The sequence below is a fragment of the Anomaloglossus baeobatrachus genome, chromosome 4 (genome assembly GCF_048569485.1).
Source record: "Anomaloglossus baeobatrachus isolate aAnoBae1 chromosome 4, aAnoBae1.hap1, whole genome shotgun sequence".
In the NCBI taxonomy this organism is placed as follows: Eukaryota; Metazoa; Chordata; class Amphibia; order Anura; family Aromobatidae; genus Anomaloglossus; species Anomaloglossus baeobatrachus.
The window spans coordinates 670,872,774-670,895,312 of record NC_134356.1 but is presented as its reverse complement, the minus strand read 5'-3'; the positions used below and the strand labels follow the sequence as shown (position 1 = coordinate 670,895,312).

General features: G+C 41.6%; 4 non-coding genes across 4 annotated transcripts; all 4 read left to right on the top strand.

Moving 5' to 3' along the window:
- Positions 1-55: 55 nt before the first annotated feature.
- On the top strand, positions 56-129 carry TRNAI-AAU (transfer RNA isoleucine (anticodon AAU)). The gene has a single exon. It is a non-coding gene; the product is annotated as a tRNA-Ile (tRNA).
- Positions 130-8,264: 8,135 nt separating this feature from the next.
- On the top strand, positions 8,265-8,338 carry TRNAI-AAU (transfer RNA isoleucine (anticodon AAU)). Its single transcript has one exon. It is a non-coding gene; the product is annotated as a tRNA-Ile (tRNA).
- Positions 8,339-8,909: 571 nt separating this feature from the next.
- TRNAI-AAU (transfer RNA isoleucine (anticodon AAU)) lies at positions 8,910-8,983 on the top strand. Its single transcript has one exon. It is a non-coding gene; the product is annotated as a tRNA-Ile (tRNA).
- A 5,072-nt stretch (positions 8,984-14,055) lies between these two features.
- TRNAI-AAU (transfer RNA isoleucine (anticodon AAU)) lies at positions 14,056-14,129 on the top strand. Its single transcript has one exon. It is a non-coding gene; the product is annotated as a tRNA-Ile (tRNA).
- The last annotated feature ends 8,410 nt before the right edge of the window (positions 14,130-22,539 follow it).

Sequence of the window (22,539 nt, the reverse complement as noted above, 5' to 3'; positions counted from 1 at the left end):
GCTGGCTCAAAATTAGATCAAGTTCATTAAAAGAGAGTAGATATGGGGCAAAAGTGGCCGGTTAGCTTAATCGGTTAGAGCGTGGTGCTAATAACGCCAAGGTTGCGGGTTCGACCCCCGTGCTGGCCATTCCTTTGGCTTTCTGTTCACATCCAGTGACTTTTGGAAAAAGATCCGTAAGTTTTAGCCATCCAATGTGTAAAATTAATTTACAAACTTGAAATAACTTGGTTAGAGTAAGAGAGTGGCCATGTTATATTGTCGTTAACCTTAAAGTATGACAGAGTAACGAAATGAAGCAAAATAGAAATATAATCTATTGTATGGCCAGAGATTTCAGTTTCTTAGCGTTTTTTAAGAAGTTTTGGGCAACTGGAATTCGATATAACTGTAAATATGGACAGCTAAGTCTATCACTAATTGTAATGCAGGCAAAAACTAATCCAAGCAATGGCGTAATTTACTGGCTCATCACGTGACAAGTTAGAGTGGTTGGTGGCAACATATTGCTCATAATATAAAAAAGGCTTGTCAATTCTCATTTAAGATTGGTTCCTATGCTTTTGATGGGCTCTCTAAGAATTAGTCAACTTTCAACGTATTTTACCTTTCACTGTGGACAGATCAAGCTTTGAGAGGTCAGTAGCTGGCTCAACATTAGAGCAAATTCATTAAAAGAGAGTAGATATGGGGCAAAAGTGGCCGGCTAGCTCAATCGGTTAGAGCGTGGTGGTAATAACGCCGAAGTTGCGGGTTCGTCCCGCGTGCTGGACATTCCTTTGGCTTTCTGTTCACATCCAGTGACTTTTGGAAAAAGATCCGTAGGTTTTATCCATCCAATGTGTAAAATTAATTTACAAACTTGAAATAACTTGGTTAGAGTAAGAGAGTGGCCATGTTACATCGTCGTTAACCTTAAAGTATGACAGAGTAACGAATTGAAGCAAAATTTAAATATAATCTATTGTATGGCCAGAGATTTCAGTTTCTAATCGTTTTTTAAGAAGTTTTGTGCAACTGGAATTCGATATAACTGTAAATATTGACAGCTAAGTCTATCACTAATTGTAATGCAGGCAAAAACTAATCCAAGCAATGGCGTAATTTACTGGCTCATCACGTGACAAGTTAGAGTGGTTGGTGGCAACATATTGCTCATAATATAAAAAAAGCTTGTCAATTATCATTTAAGATTGGTTCCTATGCTTTTGATGGGCTCTCTAAGAATTAGTCAACTTTCAACGTATTTTGCCTTTCACTGTGGACAGATCAAGCTTTGAGAGGTCAGTAGCTGGCTCAAAATTAGAGCAAGTTCATTAAAAGAGAGTAGATATGGGGCAAAAGTGGCCGGTTAGCTCAATCGGTTGGAGCGTGGTGCTAATAACGCCAAGTTTGCGGGTTCGACCCCCGTGCTGGCCATTCCTTTTGCTTTCTGTTCACATCCAGTGACTTTTGGAAAAAGATCCGTAGGTTTTATCCATCCAATGTGTAAAATTAATTTACAAACTTGAAATAACTTGGTTAGAGTAAGAGAGTGGCCATGTTACATCGTCGTTAACCTTAAAGTATGACAGAGTAACGAATTGAAGCAAAATAGAAATATAATCTATTGTATGGCCAGAGATTTCAGTTTCTAAGCGTTTTTTAAGAAGTTTTGGGCAACTGGAATTCGATATAACTGTAAATATTGACAGCTAAGTCTATCACTAATTGTAATGCAGGCAAAAACTAATCCAAGCAATGGCGTAATTTACTGGCTCATCACGTGACAAGTTAGAGTGGTTGGTGGCAACATATTGCTCATAATTTGAGTTGAGCGTGGTTCGCGGTTCGTGGTTCTCCAGTTCTAGGCTCGAGTGATTTTGGGGGTTGTTCGAGATCGAACTAGAACTCGAGCTTTTTGCAAAAGCTCGATAGTTCTAGATACGTTCGAGAACGGTTCTAGCAGCAAAAAGCATGGCTTTTTACAGCTACAGTGTGCAGGAGCCATCGCTGGCAGCCTGCCAGAAGCTGGTAACCAAGATAAACATCAGGTATCCAAGCAAAGAGCTTTGGTTAGTAACCCGATGTTTATCCTAGTTACGTGCAGGAAGCCCACACTTCCCCGCTCAGCTCACTCTGCCCCCTCCTGCCCACGGCATGTACACACGTACACACACACACACACACACACACATACACACACTCACATACACACGGTCCCGCTCGGCTTACCTGCGGTGATGAAGTCCCGCCATCCCGACCTCAGCGCTGTCACTGTCCTCCATGGCCGCCGCTTGTCACATCACCTCTCACTTCCGACCCGAGACTGACTAGCGGTGACGTCACGGGCCTCTCGCGATACTTGGTGTGAAGACGCCAGTCATTGAACTCAGTGACAGGGGCTGTCAGTGTGCTGGAGATCAGCGCAGGTAATGTACCTCGCTGACAGCAGCACTTGTCATGCCCTGCAGTGATCTGGGCTGAGCCATTGATGTTAGCTCAGGTCACTGCATTGCTCTCCCAGCCAATGGGGAACATCCTGCTCTTCATTGACTGGGACAGTGTGGATCGTCATGGCAACCCCTTGGATTACAGCAGACCTGGATTTGTTTTTCATTCTAATAAATTGGTTAAAGAGGGAATGTTTTGGGGAGTGTTTTTTCAAATAAAAATGTGTTTGTCGTCTATTTTTTTTATTACTGACTGGGTTGGTGATGTCGGGTATCTGATAGACGCCTGACCTCACCAACCCCAGGGCTTGATGCCAGGTGACATTACACATCTGGTATTAACCCCATATATTACCCCGTTTGCCACCGCACTAGGGCGCGGGATGAGCTGGGGCGAAGCACCAGGATTGGCGCATCTAATGGATGCGCCACTTCTGGGGCGGCTGCGGCCTGCTATTTTTAGGCTGGGGAGAGTCCAATAACCATGGACCTCCCTAGTCTGAGAATATCAGGCCCCAGCTGTCTGCTTTACCTTGGCTGGTGATCCAATTTTGGGGGACCTCTACGTGTTTTTTTTTTTTAATTATTTATTTAATTTAAAAAAACAGCGTGGGGTGCCCTCAGTTTTGGATTACCAGCCAAGGTGAGGTTGCCAGCTGTGGTCTGCAGGCTGCAGCCGTCTGCTTTACCCTAGCTGGCTACAAAACTAGGGGGAACCCTACGTCATTTTTTTTTTCATTTTTTTGGCTAAATACAAATCTAAGCACCCCTTAGTGCCACATGAAAGGCACCAAAGGGTGCTCCACTTTTTCTCCACTTTTTCTCCACTTTTTCTCCACTTTTTACTCCACTTTTTCTCCACTTTTTCTCCACTTTTTCTCCACTTTTTTCTCCACTTTTTCTCCACTTTTTCTCCACTTTTTCTACATTTTTTTCTCCATTTTTTCTCCATTTTTACTCCAATTTTTCTCCATTTTTTTCTCCACTTTTTCTCCACTTTTTCTCCACTTTTTCTACATTTTTTTCTCCATTTTTTTCTCCACTTTTTCTCCATTTTTACTCCACTTTTTCTCCATTTTTTCTCCACTTTTTCTCCACTTTTTCTCCACTTTTTCTCCACTTTTTCTCCACTTTTTCTCCATTTTTTTCTCCACTTTTTCTCCACTTTTTCTCCACTTTTTCTCCATTTTTACTCCACTTTTTCTCCACTTTTTCTCCACTTTTTTTCTCCATTCTTTCTCCACTTTTTTCTCCACTTTTTTCTCCACTTTTTCTCCACTTTTTCTCCACTTTTTCTCCATTTTTTCTCCATTTTTTCTCCACTTTTTCTCCACTTTTTCTCCACTTTTTTCTCCACTTTTTCTCCACTTTTTCTTCATTTTTACTCCACTTTTTCTCCATGTTTTTCTCCACTTTTTCTCCACTTTTTCTCCACTTTTTCTCCATTTTTACTCCACTTTTTCTCCACTTGTTCTCCATTTTTTTCTCCACTTTTTCTCCACTTTTTCTCCACTTTTTCTCCACTTTTTCTCCATTTTTTCTCCATTTTTTTCTCCACTTTTTCTCCACTTTTTCTCCACTTTTTCTACATTTTTTTCTCCATTTTTTCTCCACTTTTTCTCCATTTTTACTCCACTTTTTCTCCATTTTTTTCTCCACTTTTTCCCCACTTTTTCTCCACTTTTTCTCCACTTTTACTCCACTTTTTCTCCATTTTTTTCTCCACTTTTTCTCCATTTTTTCTCCACTTTTTCTCCACTTTTTCTCCACTTTTTCTCCATTTTTTCTCCACTTTTTTTCTTCACTTTTTCTCCACTTTTTCTCCTTTTTTCTCCACTTTTTCTCCACTTTTTCTCTGTTCTTTTTCTATGGTCAGTCTACCCATTAGCTCTGCCATGCATACTGTAGCTCTACACCTGCTGCACATGTTACGTTATGATTGACATATTTGTCATTACTATATTGTCCTTGTACTGTATTATGACATTTGTATCATGTGTTTCATTTCTTGCTGTGTTGCAATTTTTTTGCTGCATCCCAATTGTACCTCTACATTGTTCGAGTTTATGTTATTGTTCTCTCACTCTTATGTGATACTGATTATTGTCATTTTTCATGATTACAAGCAGATAAGTCCAATCTGACGAAGGCTCAGGCCGAAACATCATTTGTAACTTGTTTTGGACAAAAACATATATGCTTATGAAAAAAATTTTTTCTTAATACGGACCAATAAAGAGTGATTTTGCATTACTATCCGTTGTGACTTACTGACTTAGTCTGGAAGATTTAGAGTGCCGAGGTTACTCACTAATTTTATCTATTATTACCTCTAGGCACCTATATACCAGTGAGCAGAGCTTCCTCTACAGTAGTTCTCCTGATTAGGCATGCCCTTACCTCATGAGCAGGGCATTGCAGCTTTGGTAGCAACCATTACAACATGGACTCTGCTGCTGTGGACCCGGGGAGAGTGAGTGCAGATTCATTGCACCCACACTCCTCACATAAAGGGTCCGCACTCCTAGAAAATAGGGGATACGTTCCCTGAGTGTCTCCCCCCATATTCTAGACGGTCCAGAGTCATCGTGGGACCCCTTTATTTTTTTCCTACAATAAATTGGTGAAAGAGGAAATGTTTTGGGGACTGTTTTTTCAAATAAATTTCTTTTGTCGATTTTTTTTTTTTGTTAGTACTGACAGTTTATGATGTTGGGTATCTAATAGACGCCATGACATCACAAACTACTGGGCTTGATCTCAGGTGACTTTACAGCTAGTATCAACCCGATTTATTACCCCGTTTGCCACTGCACCAGGGCACGGGATGAGCTGGGGTGAAGCGCCAGGATTGGCGCATCTAGTGGATGCGCCACGTCTGGGGTGCCTGCGGCCTGCTATTTTTAGGCTGTGAAGGCCCAATAACTATGGACCTTCCCACCCTGAGAATACCAGACCACAGCTGTCCGCTTTACCTTGGCTGGTGATCCAATTTGGGGGGGACCCTACTTTTATTGTGTAATTATTAATATTTATAAAATAATTATAAAAAAGAGCCTGAGGGGACCTCCACATTAAATCCCCAACCACGGTAAAGCTGCCAGCTGTGGTTTTCAGGCTACAGTCGTCTGCTTTACCCTAGCTGGCTATCAAAAATGGGGGGACCCAACGTCATTTTTTTTTTTAACTATTTTTTAAATAGAAAAAATTAATGGGCTTCCCTGTATTTTGATTGCCAACCAAGGTAACGGCAGGCAGATGGGGGTGGCAACCCATAGCTGTCTGCTTTATCTGCGCTGAGAATCAAAAATACCGCGGAGCGCTACGTCATTTTTTTAAAGATTTATTTTTACAGCACTGTGATGTCCAGCAATCAAAATACAGGGAAGCCCATTTTATTTTTAGTTATTTAAATAAATAATTAAAAAAAATATATATGGGCTCCCGCTGCATTTTTTGTATTGCTAGCTAAGGGTAATCCAAGCAGCTACTGGCTGCTAACCCCCACTGCTTGGTGTTACCTTCACTGGCAATGGAAAATCCAGGGAAGCATTTTTTATTTTTTTTGCCAAAAAACTACAAAAAAGGACTTGAGCTTCGCCATATTTTTGTATGCTAGCCAGGTACAGCAGGCAGGTGCTGGAAGAGTTGGATACAGCGCCAGAAGATGGCGCTTCTATGAAAGTGCCATTTTCTGAGGCGGCTGCAGACTGCAATTCGCAGCAGAGAGGCCCAGAAAGCTCAGGCCAACCTGTGATGCGGATTCCAATCCCCAGCTGCCTAGTTGTACCTGGCTGGACACAAAAATGGGGCGAAGCCTACGTCATTTGTTTTCTAGTTATTTCATGAAATTCATGAAATAATAAAAAAAGGGCTTCCCTTTATTTTTGGTTCCCAGCCGGGTAAAAATAGGCAACTGGGGGTTGGGGGCAGCCGTACCTGCCTGCTGTACCTGGCTAGCATACAAAAATATGGCGAAGCCCACATAATTTTTCAGGTGGCAAAAAACTTCTGCATACAGTCCTGGATGGAGTATGCTGAGCCTTGTAGTTCTGCAGCTGCTGTCTGTCTGTATGGAGAAGAGCAGACAGCAGCTGCAGAACTACAAGGCTCAGCATACTCCATCCAGGACTGTATGCAGAATTTTTTTGCCCACCAAAAAAATGACGTGGGCTTCGCCATATTTTTGTATGCTAGCCAGGTACAGCAGGCAGCCACGGGCTGCCTCCAACCCCCAGTTGCCTATTTGTACCCGGCTGGGAACCAAAAATATAGGGAAGCCCATTTTTTTTTAATTATTTCACTTATTTCATGAAATAATTAAAAAACAAATGACGTGGGCTTCGCCCCATTTTTGTGTGCAGCCGGGTACAACTAGCAGCTGGGGATTGGAATCCGCAGCACAGGTTAGCCCGAGGTTTCTGGGCGCCTCTGCTGCGGATTTCAGTCCGCAGCCGTCCCAGAAAATGGCGCTCTCATAGAAGCGCCATCATCTGGCGCTGTATCCAACTCTTCCAACAGCCCTGGAGCCGGGTGGCTTGTTGGGTAATCATGAGTTAATACTGGCTTTGTTTTACTAGCCAGTATTAAGCCAGAGATTCTTAATGTCAGGCACGTTTGACCCGGCCATTAAGAATCTCCAATAAAGGGTTAAAAAAAGACACCACACAGAGAAAAAATACTTTAATAGAAATAAATACACAGACACATTAGAGACTTCATCTTTATTACCCCCTGTCAGCCCTCCACGATCCTGCTCTTCTGTCTTCTTTCTTTCTAGTGTAGTAGTAGTGAGGATTGTAGTGAGGATGAGGTTCACCAGCCCATCACTTGATGAGCTGGGGAACCTAATCCTCACTACAATCCTCACTAGTGTAGTAGTAGTGACGATTGTAGTGAGGATGAGGTTCACCAGCCCATCACTTGGGGCTTGGGAACCTCATCCTCAGTACAATCCTCACTACAATCGGGAAGCAGTGTGCAGCCTTCATTCCGTGAGTGATCAGTGCTGGCTGTCAGCGGTAACAGCGGTAACGCTGACAGACGCGTTACCATAGCAACGGTGCTCTCGGAGCTGCGGTTAGCGGTGACGTCACCGCTAACTGCGTTGCTATGGCAACGGTGATCTCCGTTAATGACCAGCTGTGTCAGCCGGTCCCTAACGGAACGGGGAGTCGACCGTGTGCTAGAGCATGTCGCCCGTACACGGCGATACACATATGTGCACCGTGTACCGGAGAGATGCACTCGCAGGTCCTACATGACGCGTCATAGTCATGTGACCAGTCTGTAGCCAATGAGATAATAGCCACGTGACTGGTCACATGGCTATTTTGACGTCACGACAGGTCCTGCATCTCTGCTGGCAGTGCCGGTCACGGGAGGATTCAGCGATCATCGGATGGAATAGCGGCAGGAGACAGAGTGCAGAAGGGATCGCGGGAACCGGTAAATGTTATGGCAATGTTTATAAACTGTTTGTGTACATTTATAATGCATTTTTATGTGTTTGTGATTGCCTCCCATTATAGCCTATTGGTTCTAGTTCGGTTCGTCGAACGTTCGACGAACCGAACTCGCACGGGACCCCCGTTCGGCGAGCCGACCTCGAGCCGAACCGCGACCAGTTCGCTCATCTCTACTCATATTATAATAAAAGCTTGTCAATTCTCATTTAAGATTGGTTACTATGCATTTGATGGGCTCTCTAAGAATTAGTTAACTTTCAACGTATTTTACCTTTCACTGTGGACAGATCAAGCTTTGAGAGGTCAGTAGCTGGCTCAAAATTAGAGCAAGTTCATTAAAAGAGAGTAGATATGGGGCAAAAGTGGCCGGTTAGCTCAATCGGTTAGAGCGTGGTGCTAATAACGCCAAGGTTGTGGGTTCGACCCCCGTGCTGGCCATTCATTTGGCTTTCTGTTCACATCCAGTGACTTTTTGAAAAAGATCCAAAGGTTTTATCCATCCAATGTGTAAAATTAATTTACAAACTTGAAATAACTTGGTTAGAGTAAGAGAGTGGCCATGTTACATCGTCGTTATCCTTAAAGTATGACAGAGTAACGAATTGAAGCAAAATAGAAATATAATCTACTGTATGGCCAGAGATTTCAGTTTCTAAGCGTTTTTTAAGAAGTTTTGGGCAACTGGAATTCGATATAACTGTAAAAATTGACAGCTAAGTCTATCACTAATTGTAATGCAGGCAAAAACTAATCCAAGCAATGGCGTAATTTACTGGCTCATCACGTGACAAGTTAGAGTGGTTGGTGGAAACATATTGCTCATAATATAAAAAAAGCTTGTCAATTCTCATTTAAGATTGGTTCCTATGCTTTTGATGGGCTCTCTAAGAATTAGTCAACTTTCAACGTATTTTACCTTTCACTGTGGACAGATCAAGCTTTGAGAGGTCAGTAGCTGGCTCAAAATTAGAGCAAGTTCATTAAAAGAGAGTAGATATGGGGCAAAAGTGGCCGGTTAGCTCAATCGGTTAGAGCGTGGTGCTAATAACGCCAAGGTTGCGGGTTCGACCCCCGTGCTGGCCATTCCTTTGGCTTTCTGTTCACATCCAGTGACTTTTGGAAAAAGATCCGTAGGTTTTATCCATCCAATGTGTAAAATTAATTTACAAACTTGAAATAACTTGGTTAGAGTAAGAGAGTGGCCATGTTACATCGTCGTTAACCTTAAAGTATGACAGAGTAACGAATTGAAGCAAAATAGAAATATGATCTATTGTATGGCCAGAGATTTCAGTTTCTAAGCGTTTTTTAAGAAGTTTTGGGCAACTGGAATTCGATATAACTGTAAATATTGACAGCTAAGTCTATCACTAATTGTAATGCAGGCAAAAACTAATCCAAGCAATGGCGTAATTTACTGGCTCATCACGTGACAAGTTAGAGTGGTTGGTGGAAACATATTGCTAATAATATAAAAAAAGCTTGTCAATTCTCATTTAAGATTGTTTCCTATGCTTTTGATGGGCTCTCTTAGAATTAGTCAACTTTCAACGTATTTTACCTTTCACTGTGGACAGATCAAGCTTTGAGAGGTCAGTAGCTGGCTCAAAATTAGAGCAAGTTCAATAAAAGAGAGTAGATATGGGGCAAAAGTGGCCGGTTAGCTCAATCGGTTAGAGCGTGGTGCTAATAAAGCCAAGGTTGCAGGTTCGACCCCCGTGCTGGCCATTCCTTCGGCTTTCTGTTCACATCCAGTGACTTTTGGAAAAAGATCCGTAGGTTTTATTCATCCAATGTCTAAAATTAATTTACAAACTTGAAATAACTTGGTTAGAGTAAGAGAGTGGCCATGTTACATCGTCGTTAACCTTAAAGTATGACAGAGTAACGAATTGAAGCAAAATAGAAATATAATCTATTGTATGGCCAGAGATTTCAGTTTCTAAGCGTTTTTTAAGAAGATTTGGGCAACTGGAATTTGATATAACTGTAAATATTGACAGCTAAGTCTATCACTAATTGTAATGCAGGCAAAAACTAATCCAAGCAATGGCGTAATTTACTGGCTCATCACGTGACAAGTTAGAGTGGTTGGAGGCAACATATTGCTCATAATGTAAAAAAGCTTGTCAATTCTCATTTAAGATTGGTTCCTATGCTTTTGATGGGCTCTCTAAGAATTAGTCAACTTTCAATGTATTTTACCTTTCACTGTGGACAGATCAAGCTTTGATAGGTCAGTAGCTGGCACAAAATTAGAGCAAGTTCATTAAAAGAGAGTAGATATGGAGCAAAAGTGGCCGGTTAGCTCAATCGGTTAGACCGTGGTGCTAATAACGCCAAGGTTGCGGGTTCGACCCCCGTGCTGGCCATTCCTTTGGCTTTCTGTTCACATCCAGTGACTTTTGGAAAAAGATCCATAGGTGTTATCCATCCAATGTGTAAAATTAATTTACAAACTTGAAATAACTTGGTTAGAGTAAGAGAGTGGCCATGTTACATCATCGTTAACCTTAAAGTATGACAGAGTAACGAATTGAGGCAAAATAGAAAAATAATCTATTGTATGGCCAGAGATTTCAGTTTCTAAGCATTTTTTAAGAAGTTTTGGGCAACTGGAATTCGATATAACTGTAAATATTGACAGCTAAGTCTATCACTAATTGTAATGCAGGCAAAACTAATCCAAGCGACTTGAAGCAAAATAGAAAAATAATCTATTTTATGGCCAGAGATTTCAGTTTCTAAGCGTTTTTTAAGACGTTTTGGGCAACTGGAATTCGATATAACTGTAAATATTGACAGCTAAGTCTATCACTAATTGTAATGCAGGCAAAAACTAATCCAAGCAATGGCGTAATTTACTTGCTCATCACGTGACAAGTTAGAGTGGTTGGTGGCAACATATTGCTCATAATGTAAAAAAAGCTTGTCAATTTTCATTTAAGATTGGTTCCTATGCTTTTGATGGGCTCTCTAAGAATTAGTCAACTTTCAACGTATTTTACCTTTCACTGTGGACAGATCAAGCTTTGAGAGGTCAGTAGCTGGCTCAAAATTGGAGCAAGTTCATTAAAAGAGAGTAGATATGGGGCATAAGTGGCCGGTTAGCTCAATCGGTTAGAGCGTGGTGCTAATAACGCCAAGGTTGCGGGTTTGGCCCCCGTGCTGGCCATTCCTTTGGCTTTCTGTTCACATCCAGTGACTTTTGGAAAAAGATCCGTAGGTTTTATCCATCCGATGTGTAAAATTAATTTACAAACTTGAAATAACTTGGTTAGAGTAAGAGAGTGGCCATGTTACATCGTCGTTAACCTTAAAGTATGACAGAGTAACGAATTGAAGCAAAAAAGAAATATAATCTATTGTATGGCCAGAGATTTCAGTTTCTAAGCGTTTTTTAAGAAGTTTTGGGCAACTGGAATTCGATATAACTGTAAATATTGACAGCTAAGTCTATCAATAATTGTAATGCAGGCAAAAACTAATCCAAGCAATGGCGTAATTTACTGGCTCATCACGTGACAAGTTAGAGTGGTTGGTGGCAACATATTGCTCGTAATATAAAAAAAGCTTGTCAATTCTCATGTAAGATTGGTTCCTATGCTTTTGATGGGCTCTCTAAGAATTAGTCAACTTTCAACGTATTTTACCTTTCACTGTGGACAGATCAAGCTTTGAGAGGTCAGTAGCTGGCTCAAAATTAGAGCAAGACCATTAAAAGAGAGTAGATATGGGGCAAAAGTGGCCAGTTAGCTCAATCGGTTAGAGCGTGGTGCTAATAACGCCAAGGTTGCGGTTTTGGCCCCCATGCTGGCCATTCCTTTGGCTTTCTGTTCACATCCAGTGACTTTTGGAAAAAGATCCGTAGGTTTTATCCATCCGATGTGTAAAATTAATTTACAAATTTGAAATAACTTGGTTAGAGTAAGAGAGTGGCCATGTTACATCGTCGTTAACCTTAAAGTATGACAGAGTAACGAATTGAAGCAAAATAGAAATATAATCTATTGTATGGCCAGAGATTTCAGTTTCTAAGCGTTTTTTAAGAAGTTTTGGGCAACTAAAATTCGATATAACTGTAAATATTGACAGCTAAGTCTATCACTAATTGTAATGCAGGCAAAAACTAATCCAAGCAATGGCGTAATTTACTGGCTCATCATGTGACAAGTTAGAGTGGTTGGTGGCAACATATTGCTCATAATATAAAAAAAGCTTGTCAATTCTCATTTAAGATTGGTTCCTATGCTTTTGATGGGCTCTCTAAGAATTAGTCAACTTTCAACGTATTTTACCTTTCACTGTGCACAGATCAAGCTTTGAGAGGTCAGTAGCTGGCTCAAAATTAGAGCAAGATCATTAAAAGAGAGTAGATATGGTGCAAAAGTGGCCGGTTAGCTCAAGCGGTTAGAGCATGGTGCTAATAACACCAAGGTTGCGGGTTCGACCCCTGTGCTGGCCATTCATTTGGCTTTCTGTTCACATCCAGTGACTTTTGGAAAAAGATCCGTAGGTTTTATCTATCCAATGTGTAAAATTAATTTACAAACTTGAAATAACTTGGTTAGAGTAAGAGAGTGGCCATGTTACATCGTCGTTAACCTTAAAGTATGACAGAGTAATGAACTGAAGCAAAATAGAAATATAATCTATTGTTTGGCCAGAGATTTCAGTTTCTAAGCATTTTTTAAGAAGTTTTGGGCAACTGGAATTCGATATAACTGTAAATATTGACAGCTAAGTCTATCACTAATTGTAATGCAGGCAAAACTAATCCAAGCGACTTGAAGCAAAATAGAAAAATAATCTATTTTATGGCCAGAGATTTCAGTTTCTAAGTGTTTTTTAAGAAGTTTTGGGCAACTGGAATTCGATATAACTGTAAATATTGACAGCTAAGTCTATCACTAATTGTAATGCAGGCAAAACTAATCCAAGCAACTTGAAGCAAAATAGAAATATAATCTATTGTATGGCCAGAGATTTCAGTTTCTAAGCGTTTTTTAAGAAGTTTTGGGCAACTGGAATTCGATATAACTGTAAATATTGACAGCTAAGTCTATCACTAATTGTAATGCAGGCAAAAACTAATCCAAGCAATGGCGTAATTTACTGGCTCATCACGTGACAAGTTAGAGTGGTTGGTGGAAACATATTGCTAATAATATAAAAAAAGCTTGTCAATTCTCATTTAAGATTGTTTCCTATGCTTTTGATGGGCTCTCTTAGAAATAGTCAACTTTCAACGTATTTTACCTTTCACTGTGGACAGATCAAGCTTTGAGAGGTCAGTAGCTGGCTCAAAATTAGAGCAAGTTCATTAAAAGAGAGTAGATATGGGGCAAACGTGGCCGGTTAGCTCAATAGGTTAGAGCGTGGTGTTAATAACGCCAAGGTTGCGGGTTTGACCCCCGTGCTGGCCATTCCTTTAGCTTTCTGTTCACATCCAGTGACTTTTGGAAAAAGATCCGTAGGTGTTATCCATCCAATGTGTAAAATTAATTTACAAACTTGAAATAACTTGGTTAGAGTAAGAGAGTGGCCATGTTACATCATCGTTAACCTTAAAGTATGACAGAGTAACGAATTGAGGCAAAATAGAAATATAATCTATTGTATGGCCAGAGATTTCAGTTTCTAAGCATTTTTTAAGAAGTTTTGGGCAACTGGAATTCGATATAACTGTAAATATTGACAGCTAAGTCTATCACTAATTGTAATGCAGGCAAAACTAATCCAAGCGACTTGAAGCAAAATAGAAAAATAATCTATTTTATGGCCAGAGATTTCAGTTTCTAAGCGTTTTTTAAGACGTTTTGGGCAACTGGAATTCGATATAACTGTAAATATTGACAGCTAAGTCTATCACTAATTGTAATGCAGGCAAAAACTAATCCAAGCAATGGCGTAATTTACTGGCTCATCACGTGACAAGTTAGAGTGGTTGGTGGCAACATATTGCTCATAATGTAAAAAAAGCTTGTCAATTCTCATTTAAGATTGGTTCCTATGCTTTTGATGGGCTCTCTAAGAATTAGTCAACTTTCAACGTATTTTACCTTTCACTGTGGACAGATCAAGCTTTGAGAGGTCAGTAGCTGGCTCAAAATTGGAGCAAGTTCATTAAAAGAGAGTAGATATGAGGCATAAGTGGCCGGTTAGCTCAATCGGTTAGAGCGTGGTGCTAATAACGCCAAGGTTGCGGGTTCGACCCCCGTGCTGGCCATTTATTTGGCTTTCTGTTCACATCCAGTGACTTTTGGAAAAAGATCCGTAGGTTTTATCCATCCAATGTGTAAAATTAATTTACAAACTTTAAATAACTTGGTTAGAGTAAGACAGTGGCCATGTTACATCGTCGTTAACCTTAAAGTATGACAGAGTAACGAATTGAAGCAAAATAGAAATATAATCTATTGTATGGCCAGAGATTTCAGTTTCTAAGCATTTTTTAAGAAGTTTTGGGCAACTGGAATTCGATATAACTGTAAATATTGACAGCTAAGTCTATCACTAATTGTAATGCAGGCTAAAACGAATTCAAGCAATGGCGTAATTTACTGGCTCATCACGTGACAAGTTAGAGTGGTTCGTGGCAAGTTGCAACATATTGCTCATAATATAAAAAAAGCTTGTCAATTCTCATTTAAGATTGGTTCCTATGCTTTTGATGGGCTCTCTAAGAATTAGTCAACTTTCAACGTATTTTACCTTTCACTGTGGACAGATCAAGCTTTGAGAGGTCAGTAGCTGGCTCAAAATTAAAGCAAGTTCATTAAAAGAGTGTAGATATGGGGCAAAAGTGGCCGGTTAGCTCAATTGGTTAGCGCGTGGTGCTAATAAAGCCATGGTTGCGGGTTCGACCCCCGTGCTGGCCATTCCTTTGGCTTTCTGTTCACATCCAGTTACTTTTGGAAAAAGATCCGTAGGTTTTATTCATCCAATGTGTAAAATTAATTTACAAACTTATAATAACTTGGTTAGAGTAAGAGAGGGGCCATGTTACATCGTCGTTAACCTTAAAGTATGACAGAGTAACGAATTGAAGCAAAATAGAAATATAATCTATTGTATGGCCAGAGAATTCAGTTTCTAAGCGTTTTTTAAGAAGTTTTGGGCAACTGGAATTCGATATAACTGTAAATATTGACAGCTAAGTCTATCACTAATTGTAATGCAGGCAAAACTAATCCAAGCGAATTGAAGCAAAATAGAAAAAAAATCTATTTTATGGCCAGAGATTTCAGTTTCTAAGTGTTTTTTAAGAAGTTTTGGGCAACTGGAATTCGATATAACTGTAAATATTGACAGCTAAGTCTATCACTAATTGTAATGCAGGCAAAAACTAATCCAAGCAATGGCGTAATTTACTGGCTCATCACGTGACAAGTTGGAGTGGTTGGTGGCAACATATTGCTCATAATATAAAAAAAGCTTGTCAATTCTCATTTAAGATAGGTTCCTATGCTTTTGATGGGCTCTCTAAGAATTAGTCAACTTTCAACGTATTTTACCTTTCACTGTGGACAGATCAAGCTTTGAGAGGTCAGTAGCTGGCAAAAAAAAAAGAAAAAAAAAAGATCCGTAGGTTTTATCCATCCAATGTGTAAAATTAATTTACAAACTTGAAATAACTTGGTTAGAGTAAGAGAGTGGCCATGTTACATCGTCGTTAACCTTAAAGTATGACAGAGTAACGAATTGAAGCAAAATAGAAATATAATCTATTGTATGGCCAGAGATTTCAGTTTCTAAGCGTTTTTTAAGAAGTGTTGGGCAACTGGAATTCGATATAACTGTAAATATTGACAGCTAAGTCTATCACTTATTGTAATGCAGGCAAAAACTAATCCAAGCAATGGCGTAATTTACTGGCTCATCACGTGACAAGTTAGAGTGGTTGGTGGCAACATATTGCTCATAATATAAAAAAAGCTTGTCAATTCTCATTTAAGATTGGTTCCTATGCTTTTGATGGGCTCTCTAAGAATTAGTCAACTTTCAACGTATTTTACCTTTCACTGTGGACAGATCAAGCTTTGAGAGGTCAGTAGCTGGCAAAAAAAATGAAAAAAAAAAAGATCCGTAGGTTTTATCCATCCAATGTGTAAAATTAATTTACAAACTTGAAATAACTTGGTTAGAGTAAGAGAGTGGCCATCTTACATCGTCGTTAACCTTAAAGTATGACAGAGTAACGAATTGAAGCAAATTAGAAATATAATCTATTGTATGGCCAGATATTTCAGTTTCTAAGTGTTTTTTAAGAAGTTTTGGGCAACTGGAATTCGATATAACTGTAAATATTGACAGCTAAGTCTATCACTAATTGTAATGCAGGCAAAAACTAATCCAAGCAATGGCGTAATTTACTGGCTCATCACGTGACAAGTTAGAGTGGTTGGTGGCAACATATTGCTCATAATATAAAAAAGCTTGTCAATTCTCATTTAAGATTGGTTCCTATGCTTTTGATGGGCTCTCTAAGAATTAGTCAACTTTCAACGTATTTTACCTTTCACTGTGGACAGATCAAGCTTTGAGATGTCAGTAGCTGGCTCAAAATTAGAGCAAGTTCATTAAAAGAGAGTAGATATGGGGCAAAAGTTACCGGTTACCTCAATCGGTTAGAGCGTGGTGCTAATAACGCCAAGATTGCAGGTTCGACCCCCGTGCTGGCCATTCCTTTGGCTTTCTGTTCACATCCAGTGACTTTTGGAAAAAGATCCGTAGGTTTTATCCATCCAATGTGTAAAATTAATTTACAAACTTGAAATAACTTGGTTAGAGTAAGAGAGTGGCCATGTCAAAATTAGAGCAAGTTCATTAAAAGAGAGTAGATATGGGGCAAAAGTGGTCGGTTAGCTCAATCGGTTAGAGCGTGGAGCTAATAACTAGAGATGAGCGAACCGGTCCCGGTTCGGCTCGAGGTCGGCTCGCCGAACGGAGGTCCCGTTTGAGTTCGGCTCGTCAAAGGTTCGACAAACCGAACTTGAACTGCATAGGAAACAATGGCAGGCAATCACAAACACAGAAAAACACATAGAAAACACCCTCAAAGGTGTCCAAAAGGTGACAAACAACTCACAACACAAACACATGGGAAAGTGACAAGGACATATACTCATGCGAAAACAAAAGAGCAGGACAAGGAAAAAGAGGATACACAGATGAAGATATGGCATGCCCTTCTAAAATTATGTAAAACACCGCAAGGTGCCCCACACACACCCACCCATTCAGTGGCAGCACTTGTGCCCTAGTTGTGCACTTCACAGCTAGATTTGCATCAAGCACATTCAAAAATACGCTATTCTTAACCGTCCCCAGGATGACACCAGGGTAGGTAGCAAAGTCTTTCCTGATCCCAGCTCTGTTCATCTTGGCTTCTTTTAAAAACACAGCAAGCAAGGGTTACTCCAAGCGGAGTCTCCCTTTTTTTCCAAAAATTGTGCCCCACACACACCCACCCATTCAGTGGCAGCACTTGTGCCCTAGTTGTGCACTTCACAGCTAGATTTGCATCAAGCACATTCAAAAATATGGCCTAATTAACCGTCCCCAGGATGACACCAGGGTAGGTAGCAAAGTCTTTCCTGATCTCAGCTCTGTTCATCTTGGCTTCTTTTAAAAACACAGCAAGCAAGGGTTACTCCAAGCGGAGTCTCCCTTTTTTTCCAAAAATTGTGCCCCACACACACCCACCCATTCAGTGGCAGCACTTGTGCCCCAGTTGTACAATTCACAGCTAGATTTGCATCAAGCACATTCAAAAATACGGCCTAATTAACCGTCCCCAGGATGACACCAGGGTAGGTAGCAAAGTCTTTCCTGATCCCAGCTCTGTTCATCTTGGCTTCTTTTAAAAACACAGCAAGCAAGGGTTACTCCAAGCGGAGTCTCCCTTTTTTTCCAAAAATTGTGCCCCACACACACCCACCCATTCAGTGGCAGCACTTGTGCCCCAGTTGTACAATTCACAGCTAGATTTGCATCAAGCATATTCAAAAATACGGCCTAATTAACCGTCCCCAGGATGACACCAGGGTAGGTAGCAAAGTCTTTCCTGATCCCAGCTCTGTTCATCTTGGCTTCTTTTAAAAACACAGCAAGCAAGGGTTACTCCAAGCGGAGTCTCCCTTTTTTTCCAAAAATTGTGCCCCACACACACCCACCCATTCAGTGGCAGCACTTGTGCCCCAGTTGTACAATTAACAGCTAGATTTGCATCAAGCACATTCAAAAATACGGCCTAATTAACCGTCCCCAGGATGACACCAGGGTAGGTAGCAAAGTCTTTCCTGATCCCAGCTCTGTTCATCTTGGCTTCTTTTAAAAACACAGCAAGCAAGGGTTACTCCAAGCGGAGTCTCCCTTTTTTTCCAAAAATTGTGCCCCACACACACCCACCCATTCAGTGGCAGCACTTGTGCCCCAGTTGTACAATTCACAGCAAGATTTGCATCAAGCACATTCAAAAATACGGCCTAATTAACCGTCCCCAGGATGACACCAGGGTAGGTAGCAAAGTCTTTCCTGATCCCAGCTCTGTTCATCTTGGCTTCTTTTAAAAACACAGCAAGCAAGGGTTACTCCAAGCGGAGTCTCCCTTTTTTTCCAAAAATTGTGCCCCACACACACCCACCCATTCAGTGGCAGCACTTGTTCCCCAGTTGTGCAATTCACAGCTAGATTTGCATCAAGCACATTCAAAAATACGACCTAATTAACCGTCCCCAGGATGACACCAGGGTAGGTTTCAAAGTCTTTCCTGATCCCAGCTCTGTTCATCTTGGCTTCTTTTAAAAACACAGCAAGCAAGGGTTACTCCAAGCGGAGTCTCCCTTTTTTTCCAAAAATTGTGCCCCACACACACCCACCCATTCAGTGGCAGCACTTGTGCCCTAGTTGTGCACTTCACAGCTAGATTTGCATCAAGCACATTCAAAAATACGCTATTCTTAACCGTCCCCAGGATGACACCAGGGTAGGTAGCAAAGTCTTTCCTGATCCCAGCTCTGTTCATCTTGGCTTCTTTTAAAAACACAGCAAGCAAGGGTTACTCCAAGCGGAGTCTCCCTTTTTTTCCAAAAATTGTGCCCCACACACACCCATTCAGTGGCAGCACTTGTGCCCTAGTTGTGCACTTCACAGCTAGATTTGCATCAAGCACATTCAAAAATACAGCCTAATTAACCGTCCCCAGGATGACACCAGGGTAGGTAGCAAAGTCTTTCCTGATCCCAGCTCTGTTCATCTTGGCTTCTTTTAAAAACACAGCAAGCAAGGGTTACTCCAAGCGGAGTCTCCCTTTTTTTCCAAAAATTGTGCCCCACACACACCCACCCATTCAGTGGCAGCACTTGTGCCCCAGTTGTACAATTCACAGCTAGATTTGCATCAAGCACATTCAAAAATACGGCCTAATTAACCGTCCCCAGGATGACACCAGGGTAGGTAGCAAAGTCTTTCCTGATCCCAGCTCTGTTCATCTTGGCTTCTTTTAAAAACACAGCAAGCAAGGGTTACTCCAAGCGGAGTCTCCCTTTTTTTCCAAAAATTGTGCCCCACACACACCCACCCATTCAGTGGCAGCACTTGTGCCCCAGTTGTACAATTCACAGCTAGATTTGCATCAAGTACATTCAAAAATACGGCCTAATTAACCGTCCCCAGGATGAAACCAGGGTAGGTAGCAAAGTCTTTCCTGATCCCAGCTCTGTTTATCCTGGCTTCTTTTAAAAACACAGCAAGTAAGGGTTACTCCAAGCGGAGTCTCCCTTTTTTTCCAAAAATTGTGCCCCACACACACCCACCCATTCAGTGGCAGCACTTGTGCCCTAGTTGTGCACTTCACAGCTAGATTTGCATCAAGCACATTCAAAAATACGCCATTCTTAACCGTCCCCAGGATGACACCAGGGTAGGTAGCAAAGTCTTTCCTGATCCCACCTCTGTTCATCTTGGCTTCTTTTAAAAACACAGCAAGCAAGGGTTACTCCAACCGGAGACTCCCTTTTTTTCCAAAAATTGTGCCCCACACACACCCACCCATTCAGTGGCAGCACTTGTGCCCTAGTTGTGCACTTCACAGCTAGATTTGCATCAAGCACATTCAAAAATACGGCCTAATTAACCGTCCCCAGGATGACACCAGGGTAGGTAGCAAAGTCTTTCCTGATCCCAGCTCTGTTCATCTTGGCTTCTTTTAAAAACACAGCAAGCAAGGGTTACTCCAAGCGGAGTCTCCCTTTTTTTTCCAAAAATTGTGCCCCACACACACCCACCCATTCAGTGGCAGCACTTGTGCCCTAGTTGTGCACTTCACAGCTAGATTTGCATCAAGCACATTCAAAAATACGGCGTAATTAACCGTCCTCAGGATGACACCAGGGTAGGTAGCAAAGTCTTTCCTGATCCCAGCTCTGTTCATCTTGGCTTCTTTTAAAAACACAGCAAGCAAGGGTTACTCCAAGCGGAGTCTCTCTTTTTTTCCAAAAATTGTGCCCCACACACACCCACCCATTCAGTGGCAGCACTTGTGCCCCAGTTGTACAATTCACAGCTAGATTTGCATCAAGCACATTCAAAAATACGGCCTAATTAACCGTCCCCAGGATGACACCAGGGTAGGTAGCAAAGTCTTTCCTGATCCCAGCTCTGTTCATCTTGGCTTCTTTTAAAAACACAGCAAGCAAGGGTTACTCCAAGCGGAGTCTCCCTTTTTTTCCAAAAATTGTGCCCCACACACACCCACCCATTCAGTGGCAGCACTTGTGCCCCAGTTGTACAATTCACAGTTAGATTTGCATGTAGCACATTCAAAAATACGGCCTAATTAACCGCCCCCAGGATGACACCAGGGTAGGTAGCAAAGTCTTTCCTGAACCCAGCTCTGTTCATCTTGGCTTCTTTTAAAAACACAGCAAGCAAGGGTTACTCCAAGCGGAGTCTCCCTTTTTTTCCAAAAATTGTGCCCCACACACACCCACCCATTCAGTGGCAGCACTTGTGCCCTAGTTGTGCACTTCACAGCTAGATTTGCATCAAGCACATTCAAAAATACGGCCTAATTAACCGTCCCCAGGATGACACCAGGGTAGGTAGCAAAGTCTTTCCTGATCCCAGCTCTGTTCATCTTGGCTTCTTTTAAAAACACAGCAAGCAAGGGTTACTCCAAGCGGAGTCTCCCTTTTTTTCCAAAAATTGTGCCCCACACACACCCACCCATTCAGTGGCAGCACTTGTTCCCCAGTTTTACAATTCACAGCTAGATTTGCATCAAGCACATTCAAAAATACGGCCTAATTAACCGTCCCCAGGATGACACCAGGGTAGGTAGCAAAGTCTTTCCTGATCCCAGCTCTGTTCATCTTGGCTTCTTTTAAAAACACAGCAAGCAAGGGTTACTCCAAACGGAGTCTCCCTTTTTTTCCAAAAATTGTGCCCCACACACACCCACCCATTCAGTGGCAGCACTTGTGCCCTAGTTGTGCACTTCACAGCTAGATTTGCATCAAGCACATTCAAAAATACAGCCTAATTAACCGTCCCCAGGATGACACCAATGTAGGTAGCAAAGTCTTTCCTGATCCCAGCTCTGTTCATCTTGGCTTCTTTTAAAAACACAGCAAGCAAGGGTTACTCCAAGCGGAGTCTCCCTTTTTTTCCAAAAATTGTGCCCCACACACACCCACCCATTCAGTGGCAGCACTTGTGCCCTAGTTGTGCACTTCACAGCTAGATTTGCATCAAGCAAATTCAAAAATACAGCCTAATTAACCGTCCCCAGGATGACACCAGGGTAGGTAGCAAAGTCTTTCCTGATCCCAGCTCTGTTCATCTTGGCTTCTTTTAAAAACACAGCAAGCAAGGGTGACTCCAAGCGGAGTCTCCCTTTTGTTCCAAAAATTGTGCCACACAGACACCCCATCAGTGGCAGCACTTGTGCCCTAGTTGCAAACAGGATGTTTTGATTTGCATCAAGCACATTCCAAATCCACAAGCATTTACTCTCCCCAGGATGACACAGGGGTAGTAAATTCCTTCTGGATCAATGACTTGTTCATTTTGATGAACGTCAGTCTGTCCACATTGTCACTGGACAGACGCGTGCGCTTATCTGTCAGCACACACCCAGCAGCACTGAAGACACGTTCAGAGACAACGCTTGCAGCTGGACACGACAAAATCTCCAAGGCGTAACTGGAGAGCTCTGGCCATTTTTCTAGATTTGAAGCCCAAAAGGAGCAAGGCTCCATTTGCAAAGTCATGGCATCGATGTTCATTTGGAGATACTCCTGTATCATCCTCTCCAGCCGTTGACTATGTGTCAGACTTGTTGTCTCTGGTGGCCTTGCAAAAGAGGGTCTAAAAAAATTATGAAAAGATTCCATAAAATTGCTGTTACCAGCACCAGATACGGTCCTACTGGTACGGGTAGACTGTTGAAGATGACGAGACCGTCCCAAGTTTGTCAAGTTACAACTGGGAGATTCACTACCTGCACCTGCATGGTTGTTTGGTGGAAAAGCCGAGCTAAGATCGAGTAACAGCTTCTGCTGATACTCCTGCATACGTGCGTCCCTTTCTATGGCTGGAATTATGTCACAAAATTTGGACTTGTACCGGGGATC